Source organism: Triticum dicoccoides, chromosome 3B (genome assembly GCF_002162155.2).
Source record: "Triticum dicoccoides isolate Atlit2015 ecotype Zavitan chromosome 3B, WEW_v2.0, whole genome shotgun sequence".
In the NCBI taxonomy this organism is placed as follows: domain Eukaryota; kingdom Viridiplantae; phylum Streptophyta; class Magnoliopsida; order Poales; family Poaceae; genus Triticum; species Triticum dicoccoides.
The window spans coordinates 369,962,246-369,971,614 of record NC_041385.1 but is presented as its reverse complement, the minus strand read 5'-3'; positions in this window follow the sequence as shown (position 1 = coordinate 369,971,614).

The window sequence follows — 9,369 nt, the reverse complement described above, 5'->3', positions numbered from 1 at the left end:
ACAGAAGGCGATTCTCCTTTACTAGATGATAAGGAAGACTGATCACTTCCTTTGGTGCGATGCTGCTAAGAGGCATTTGACATGCTCAAGAAGCAGTTGGCTGAGCCGCCCGTCTTGACGGCTCCCATAGACAAAAAGCCTTTGCTCCTATATGTGGCATCTAATAATAAAGCAGTCAGCATGGCAGTTGTTGTGGAACGCAAGGAGGTGGGTAAAGAGTATCCAGTCCATCGGTCGGTTTATTATGTCAGTAAGTGCTCACGGAGTCCAAGCAAAGATACCTACATTGGCAGAAGCTAGTGTTTGGGGTGTTCATGGCCAGGCGCAGGCTTAAACATTATTTCCTTGGACATCAAATTACAGTGGTCAGTTCTACTTCACTTGGCGACATAATTCAAAACAGAGAGGCTACCGGCCGGGTTTCTAAGTGGGCAATTGAACTCGGGCCACATCATCTGAAGTATGTGCCTCGCACAGCCATCAAATCTCAAGCTTTGCTGGATTTTATAAATGACTGAACAGAGTTACAAGCACCTGAGGAGAAGCCTGATAATACATATGGGACTATTCACTTTAATGGGTCCACACACTTGGAAGGTTTAGGGGCTGGAGTTATTTTGGAATCCCCACGAGGTCATAAGTTTTGTTATATCTTACGACTTATGTTCCCTGTACTAATAATGCAGTTGAGTATGAGGCCTCATTACATGGGCTCCGCATGGCCAAAGAGATGAACTTGAGCCGGATTAGGTGCCTGGGCGACTCGGATCTTGTTACACAACAGGTTTCAGGGAAGTGGGATTCTAAAGACCTACTTATGGCGGCTTATCGTCAGGCAGTCGACGATATTGCTGGTCAATTTAAGGGTTATCAGGTGGATCACATAGACCAGAGGGAAAATGAGGCGGCTAATGCATTGTCTTGACTCGGGTCTCAGCGTAAGCCGGCTCCACCCAATGTGTTCCTTGATGTGTTGCACAACCCTTTTGTTAAGTTGCTTTTAGAGGAAGATCTCGCTATTCCTGACCCAGAGGGACAGTTGGTGGTGGCTCTACATGCTATTCCTGATTGGACGCTCCCTTATCTGGCTTATCTCACTTGGGTTGAGTTACTAGAAGATGAAAATCTGGCAAGGCAGATCGTCAGGCGGTCTAAATCCATGACTATTGTGAATGGCGAGTTACACAGATGCAGTGTGACTGGAATGTTCCAAGTTGAGTCTCCTGTGAAGAAGCCCATGAGATCTTACATGAAATTCACGCAAGTGATTGTGGTCATCATGCATGGTCATCATCTCTAGTGGCTAAGGCATTTAGGCATGGTTTTTTCTGGCTGAATACTCATGATGATGCTGAGGATATTGTGCGCAAGTGCGACAAGTGTCATAAATTTGGAAGACAGACTCACGTGTCGGCTCAGGAACTACGGATGATCCCAATAACTTGGTTGTTTGCGGTCTAGGGGCTTGATATGGTTGGGACTTTTAAGTGGTCCAAGGATAAAAAGACTCACCTGCTGGTAGCGGTTGATAACTTTACAAAGTGGGTGGAAGCTGAGCTCGTAAGCAATTGTGAGGCAGCAATTGCAGTTCAGTTTGTTAAAAAGCTGATTTTCCATTTTGGTTATGCTCACAGTATCATTACTGGTAATGGGATGAACATGTCCAAGGGGGTTATGAAGAATTTTGTCAGAGAGAGCACATCCGTCTTGATATTTCTTCAGTAGCTCACCCACAGTCCAATGGGAAAGCTGAGCGTGCTAACCAGGAGATTTTGAAAGGAATCAAACCCTGGCTCATGGTGCCTTTGGAGCGAACTCTGGGTTCTTGGGTTGAAGAGCTTCCTATGTTGCGTAGCAATAGAAGCCTGCTCATGCAGCTTCGGCGGCGCTTTTTCGCCTTCTCTTCGCTCTGGACAGCAGTTCTTTGGAGTATCAAGATTGCCCCCAATAGATCAACATGTTACACGCCTTTCTTCATGGTTTACGGTGCAGAGGCGGTTCTTCCAAGTGATATTCGTCATGACTCGCCCAGGGTGGCGGCTTACGTTGAAGCAGGTAATGAAAAGGCGTGTCAAGAAACCCTTGATGCTTTGGAAGAAGAATGTGATCAGGCGGCGGCTCGTGAGGAGATTTATCCTACGTCGCTGTCCTAGCCGTCGGGTTAGAAACCGGACATTCCAGGAGGGCGACTTAGTGCTCCATTTGATTCAGGATCAGACAGGGATGCATAAGGTCTCACCTCCTTGGGAAGGGCCCTTTGTGGTCAGCAAAAACCTAAACAATGGGTCATATTATCTTATCGGCATACATGAGCACAACAAGTCACGTACCTTCGAGGAGGAGACCAACAGGCCTTGGAATATTGCTGATCTTCAGCCTTACTATACTTAAGCCATTGGCTCTCACTATTATACATACTTTTTTCAATGTATATATCTTTTTATGATCAAAATAATAAAGACGACATCCCCAAATTGGGGCCTCTATCGTTTCATCTCATATTTTCTGGGCATGAGTCTTGATTAATTGGTCATAAGGACACTAGGGGGCTTCCAACTCAATGAGTTTAGCTTACAAAACACTTTTGACCCGGGGAAACGCCACATTATTGGTTATACCTGCCTGTATGCTTGATGCTACTCTGAATAAGATGACCCGCCATACTCTTGACAGTTAATCTTTTATGACCCTGAACTAGTCAAGGTTAAAACAACGGCTTAAAGTCATGTGAGGGCTAGCTTGCTGATAGCAAGGATAAGCCAAGGATTTTAAGCCATGCTTCATTTGAAGCAAGAATTTGAGCCTTAAAAGGCCAGATTCTTTCGGTCGAGCTTCAACAACCGGCTTATAAGTATTAAAGATGTGCATGTATATATTCTCTATTTTTGGTTTTTACAGGAGTTTTTGTTCTTCATCATATGAAGGCTATAAGTCCCTGTATCAAAGAAGGTCCAGGTTAACATTGCTCAAAACTGAGTTTATAGCAGCCTTGGCCCGCCAAGTGGTCTGTTCAATTTTTTTATGACCATGATTCATTGGGTTATTAACCCGCCCTGGATTTCGATTATAAGTCGCCAATACAAGAATTGATGGATCTTTTACAGATTATATGTAAAGACCTCAAGTAAATTCAGAGATATTGCAAGCCAAGATATGCATATATGACTATATCAAGCATACAAAGAAGCTCAACTGCTTGATCAAACAGTTGGCATAAAATGCTCGAAGGCATGACAAGGAAGCACAATGTTTTTAACTAAGCTATTACAAGGCTACAGCTGAGCCCAAAAGGTTTTCAGCTAAGTTTTTTGGGAGTTATAGCACTTCTTTGAACCGGCCTCTGAGTAGTCTGGGTTAGATCCCGCTGGGTTAACATCATCTTGGCATTTTGTGCTGGAGGTTCCCGGGTCATCCTGTGACGGCTCTTCGCTGGAAATTTGAAGATTATCCGAGGTCCAGTCTATAACAGTTAAAGCCTCGAAGGTTGCTTCATCATTGAGGTAGTAGAAGGATCAATATCAGAGGCAAAGGTATGATTACGCCTTTGGGGAGTCGGGTCGACAACGTCAAACAAGGGCGACTTGATTCATTTGTTATTGCCATCATAACCCGGTCGGTAGATCCACAGATCCAGTTCTTGTGCAAGTTTACACGCCAAGGGACACATTTCCTTGATGCATTTGGTGTAATCTGATTCATTGAAGGCAGATTCGTCATCCTTGTATTCTGGGAACCCGCCTGCCATTTCTTCAAGGTCAAGCTCTGTTTGGTAAGCTTTTGCCTGGCTTAACCCGGATATGGCTCCTACATGGGTGGCTGATCTTTTCAGCTCTTCAATCTGACCGGGTACTGCGGACAGTTGATCCAGCACCTCTTTGATAAGTTGTGTTGGTCTTTTACCATTAGATACAACCATGAGACTATGAAGGCCGCCAGCATATAACTTTTTCGTCAAAGTGTAGATGGCCTTCAGCTTCACCAGCATATTTTTCCCAAGATTTGCACTCCTGGCACCTGTCGTGCATATAAACAAGAATAGTCAGGCGAGTTAACAAATAAAGTATTTTGAGTCGCCGGGCAGATTAAGAATTTATAAGCCGCCATGCCATTTGGTATTAATTCATCGAATGATTTCTCTTACCAAAGATGGCAGCTATCATTTGGGAAATATGACTCTTCAAGTCGGACAATTCCTTAGTCACGGGTTTAAGCTCGCTTTCAGCATCCTATGCTCTTTTCCATAGCATGGCCTTTTCAGTGTCCCAGGCGGCTCTTTCAGCATCAAAGTTGGCCTTGATTTTTCAATATTTTCCAAGGAAGATTTCAAATTTGACTCAACCTTGGTGTGTTCAGCTTGTTCTATTTCCAAGTATTTCTTTAAGCCGTCCATGTTCGACTCACCCAGAATTAAATCTTCCTGCCAAGGGTTACAAACAATAATGTCATTCAAATAATTCCGAGGGTGATTGAGTCAGTATTGAGCAGTTTTTTATGGTTGAAAATATTTAAGTCCCAAGCACATTACAAGCAATATCCTTGGCACTTGGGGGTTAATGTACGTAGATTTTTTAAAACAAGTCTGAGATACAGAAGAACCAACTCATCATATCAAGATAATCCGTCCCTTGGGGGCTATAGGCCATTCTTCAAAGTAGTCATTTGAAAGACCCGTCTCATTTTATAGAGATAAGTCGGCCCTTGGGGGCTAGACGCGATTTTTGAAATGGTCATTTGAAAGACCCAGCTAATCTTATAAAGATAAGCCAGCCTTTGGGGGCTGCACTTTGGAAATCTTCATAAGTCTCAAACACACTCAATGATTTTCCTATGGTTAAGACTTGGGGGATACAAGAGTATATATGTACAAGACAGAGGGGTTAAGTTCATCAATACCTCACATTCTTGTTTCATCATGTTTACTAAGCCGGCTTCCATATCATTACTTGTATGAAGGCGGCTTAGATAGCCCGCGTGCAACTCGCTCGCACTGAACTCTGTCGGATATCGGGTTCCGGCAAAACCCTTAAGATTTTAACACTGGGGTGCGGACGAAGATCTCTCCCTACCGAAACACGCCCTCAGCCTCGCCACGATCCCTAAGCTAGATCAATGAACAACACAAGAGACACAAGATTTATACAGGTCTGGGCCACTGCTGTGGTGTAATACCCTACTCCTATGTGTGTGGTGTGGTGGATTGCCTCTTGGGCTGATGATGAACAGTATAAGGGAAGAACAGCCACGTGAGGAGAGGTGTTCTTGTGCTTGGTGGTGTGTATGTGAGCTGGGTTCGGATCCCATCCTCTCTACTGTGGTGGCTAGCCCTAGTTATAGAGGCCCTGGTCCTCTTCCCAAATATTGACCGGGAAGGGATCCAACAACGGCCATTTTGAAAGAGGACAGCTAGTACAAGCTATCCTGACTAAAGGTGGTCTTCGCCTGCCAAGGGCACTAGTGGTGACGCCATCTTGGGCTCCACGGCGACCTCCGTCCTACTGTCCTGCTGGTCTTGGTCTCGTTGCACCGATAAGGAAACCTTTGCCTGATGCCTTGGTACTCCACGCCTGCACTTGCCCCCTTTGCACCAAAGAGGAAATGATGACACTGCGCAGGCTGGCGCTCGCCTGGTCTTGATTGTCATGGCTTGCGTCATGGGCACCTCGTGAGGTACCCCTTGCCTTGATCTCTCTACCTCCTCGTGAGCCTGCCTGGTGAGGCCGCCCCTGAGGAGGCCTTGCGTCGTCCACCCCGTGAGGCTTGGCCCCTCATGAGGGTCTTGAGTGTTAGTTGACGAAGACGGGCCATACTGGGCTACTGGTTGAGCCACGCTGCAGGCCGCAGGCAGGCAAGTCTGGGGACCCCCATTCCCAGAACGCCGACAGTAGCCCCCAGGCCCAAGGCGTGCTCGGACTTGGCTTAGCAGCGAAGCCAAAGGGGCAAGTGCGGAGCGCCATGGGCCCCCACAGCATGTGGCCTTTGTCAACGCATGGTGATTGATTGGACGTGGGCGTCTCAGCTTCCCCATGCTGCCTCGACAACTGCCTGATTTGACGAGTCCCTGCTGCATGCAAGGAGAATCATCATTACCTGCGATCGTGGAGGTCGGTGGTTAGCCTCCCTTGGTCTATAAATGAGGGGGGCGATAACCCCCATTGCCCATCTCTTCTTGCTCCGCCTGCTCGCTTCTTCTTCCTTGCTCCTGCTGCTTGTTGCGCCCCCCATGGCGCCCGTGAAGAGGTTTTCGGCCGCGGAGAAGGGGAAGGCTCGTCAAGAAGGGCTTGGCTCTCCTCCGCCCAAGCGCGGCCGAGGTCGTCCTCGCAAGCATCCCGCGACCCCTGTCGTGGCTTCCCGTGGTCGTGGCGGCGGCCCTTCAAGCGGCGGTGCCCGCCCATGTCAAGGCAACCCAGTTGGTGGGGAAAGGCGTGTCGTGGCTGCGCGGCCTCCCCGGCTGTGCTTCCATTCGGCGGAGGTGTTGCCGGAGTTTGTTGTGTGGTCGGATAACCTGGCCGGCACCTGGCTTTAGCTACCTCGCTCCTTCGCCGGCGAACTACTGGCTGTCGACCTCGGCGGGCTCTGGTTGCAGGCGAATGGCTGCTGCAGCCAGGCCTCCTGGGTCACGGTGGAGATCTCCATCGCCGGCAACGTCGCCCTGGCCCGGGGCTAGCAGGTGTTTTCCCGTGCGCATGGCCTAGGCAGGCTATGCACCCTCCACTTCAAGTACGACAGTGACGCGACCCTCTACGTGAGGGTGTTCAGAGAAGATGGCTGCCGTATTGGGTGCTGCCCAGAAGATGATGATGGTGACGAGGTGCTCGGCCTTCGCGACGGCCGTGATGAGGGCGAAGGAGAACCTACTCCTGGTGGTGACCGCAGCTCGCCGAGCTTCAGCGGCTCCTCCTCCGGCAACAGCTCCTCCAGCAGTGGCTACAATAAACCACCACGTCGCCGTGCCCGCCTTGAGGGCGGTGGCGGGTCGTCCCGTCGCCGCGCTCCCGTGAAGCGCGAGGCGGAGTCTGACTGAGCTCAGGAGGACGCCAGGATCCTTCCTCGCGAGCTGTTGCAAGGCGTGCGTCGCTTTTGTTTTGTTTTCTTCTTTTCCTGCATCAAGAGAGAGAAGCATGGGGCCCCGTGGGGCGTGCCATAGATTATAATTCCCTAATTATCGTACTACATTTATTGTTCCTATGTTGTGCTATGGTGTTGTCGTTATGCGTCTGCGCGTAGGAACTCATGAGGACATGTATTAGGGGTAGGGTAATAGGCCTGACCTAAAGACCCTACCCATGGACACCGTACACTTTGTACTGGGCCCCTGGGCGAGATCGCTATCTAGATGTACCGCAACTTGAAAGTCACTCGGACGGCAACAACCACTTGGAGCACGGCACTCCACTCGATGAGCTCATTCCACTCGGCCATGTAACTCACTCGGATATGCGAAGACCAATAGTCAGCATGATGGTTTTGTTGTGGGCAGGCATTATGGCATTGATGCTACACTTTGTAAGATAGGAGGTCAGGGGGTGGCGCACTCTATATAAGCCACCCCCACCACTAGACATAGGGGGCTCTTTTCTTCGACCTCTCTCTCTCTTTTCACCATTAGTCTCAGGACTTAGCTCAGGCATGGGGATCCGTTCCTCTCTCTCACACACACATTGTAATCTCCGGATATATACTCAGATAAAACAAAGCCTCTCCGGAGCACGAGATGTAGGGTTGTTATCTCCATCATGAGAGGCCCGAGCTCGCTAAAACCATTGTGTTACCCATATGCATCTCGATAGATCATGCTCCGTTACCCTATACCTTATTATTGTCGGAATCGTTCCCACGACAGTTGACGCCCACCGTGGGGCATGGCGTCTTTCGAGCCATGATGCAAATGATTTTCTTCAATGTTCGTCTACCGATCAACATCATCAATGGAGGATCTGATCGAGGATGTTCGACCATCACTCCATTCACAGGGGAGTCATGATACTCTTTGTATATTGGGATCAGGAAGTCCCATTCCATACTATCTTATTCTTTACAATCGATCTCTAATCTAACAATGGTTGTTTTTCTTTTGTATGTACATATACTCACGAGGAGGATGGCCGCTTCTCTTTTTGACATCAACCAGAGAGCGCGAGCAACAGCGGCACCGTTCGGACAAACGCCATGAAAGCCAAGCTCCCAACATGGCCAGTCCGTTGTCGCCTGTCTTCTTCATCACCAACTGCCGACGTGACAGTAGGAAGCCAACTACGCCTCCGTGCAGGGCCACTGGCGCCGTCCGCTTCATCGTCGTCACGCACGACCACCAGCGTCATCCGCATCATCATCGTCACGCACGGCCGCCGTCGCCGTTCGCGTCGTCGTCGACTTCGGCCTCATCTTCTCGGCTTCTCGGCGCCGACCTCCGCAATGGAGGTGCAGGCCCGGCGCGGTGTAGGCGCGCAACACTCCTTCCTCCGGCGCCGGTCATCGGCGACGGTCTCGGTGGCGGGGGTGCGCTGCAACAGCAACCTACGAAACAACTTCGTCCCGCAACCGATGGTCATGGAATCAATGACTGGTAAGTGCATGCGCAACTTGGGCCGTTTCCTCAGTTAATTAACTACAGGAAAAGACGGAAATGGAAGGATGCGGTGAAGGAATCTTCAACGCCGGATTAATTGGCTGCCTCATTAATTAGCCATTCAAACAAGGTGCGTTGATGCATATTTTTCATAGCCTCCAGCGCAAACGTAGCTTGCATTGACTTCAAGCCGGCCCAGCCGCTCCGCTACTCTGAGTCGGTACTCTGGTACGCTCGGACGAATACATGTCTACACTCGACATATGCAACACACAACCAACCCGACTGGCCAACCCAACACTCGGGCACGCATCGTTTTCTTGGACACGTTCAGGCGACTAACGTGCACGCACTTGTTCATTCGTGTGTTCCCACTCGGTCGGACGCCTCCTCGATGACATGCTTAACTCGACCGCCCCATGCGATGCCACTCGGTTGAACACATCCTCGAAACTCGGGCACCCGCTCATTGCCACTCTGCGGGACGCATCTACGTCACTTGGATGTTCCGCTCGTCGCCACTCCGCGGCACGCGCCTCCACTTCACTAGGACGACCGGCGCATCGTCACTCCACGGCACACATCTACATCATCTGGACGCTTCATGCGTCGCCACTCTGCGGGGCGCGTCTATGTCACTCGGACGTCCCGCTCGTCGCCACTCCGCGGCACGCGCCTCTACTTCATCAGGACGCCCCACGCATCGTCACTCCGCGACACGCGTCTACATCATCCGGACGCTTCGCGCATCGCCACTCTACGGGAACCATCTACGTCACTCGGACATCCTGCTCGTTGCCACT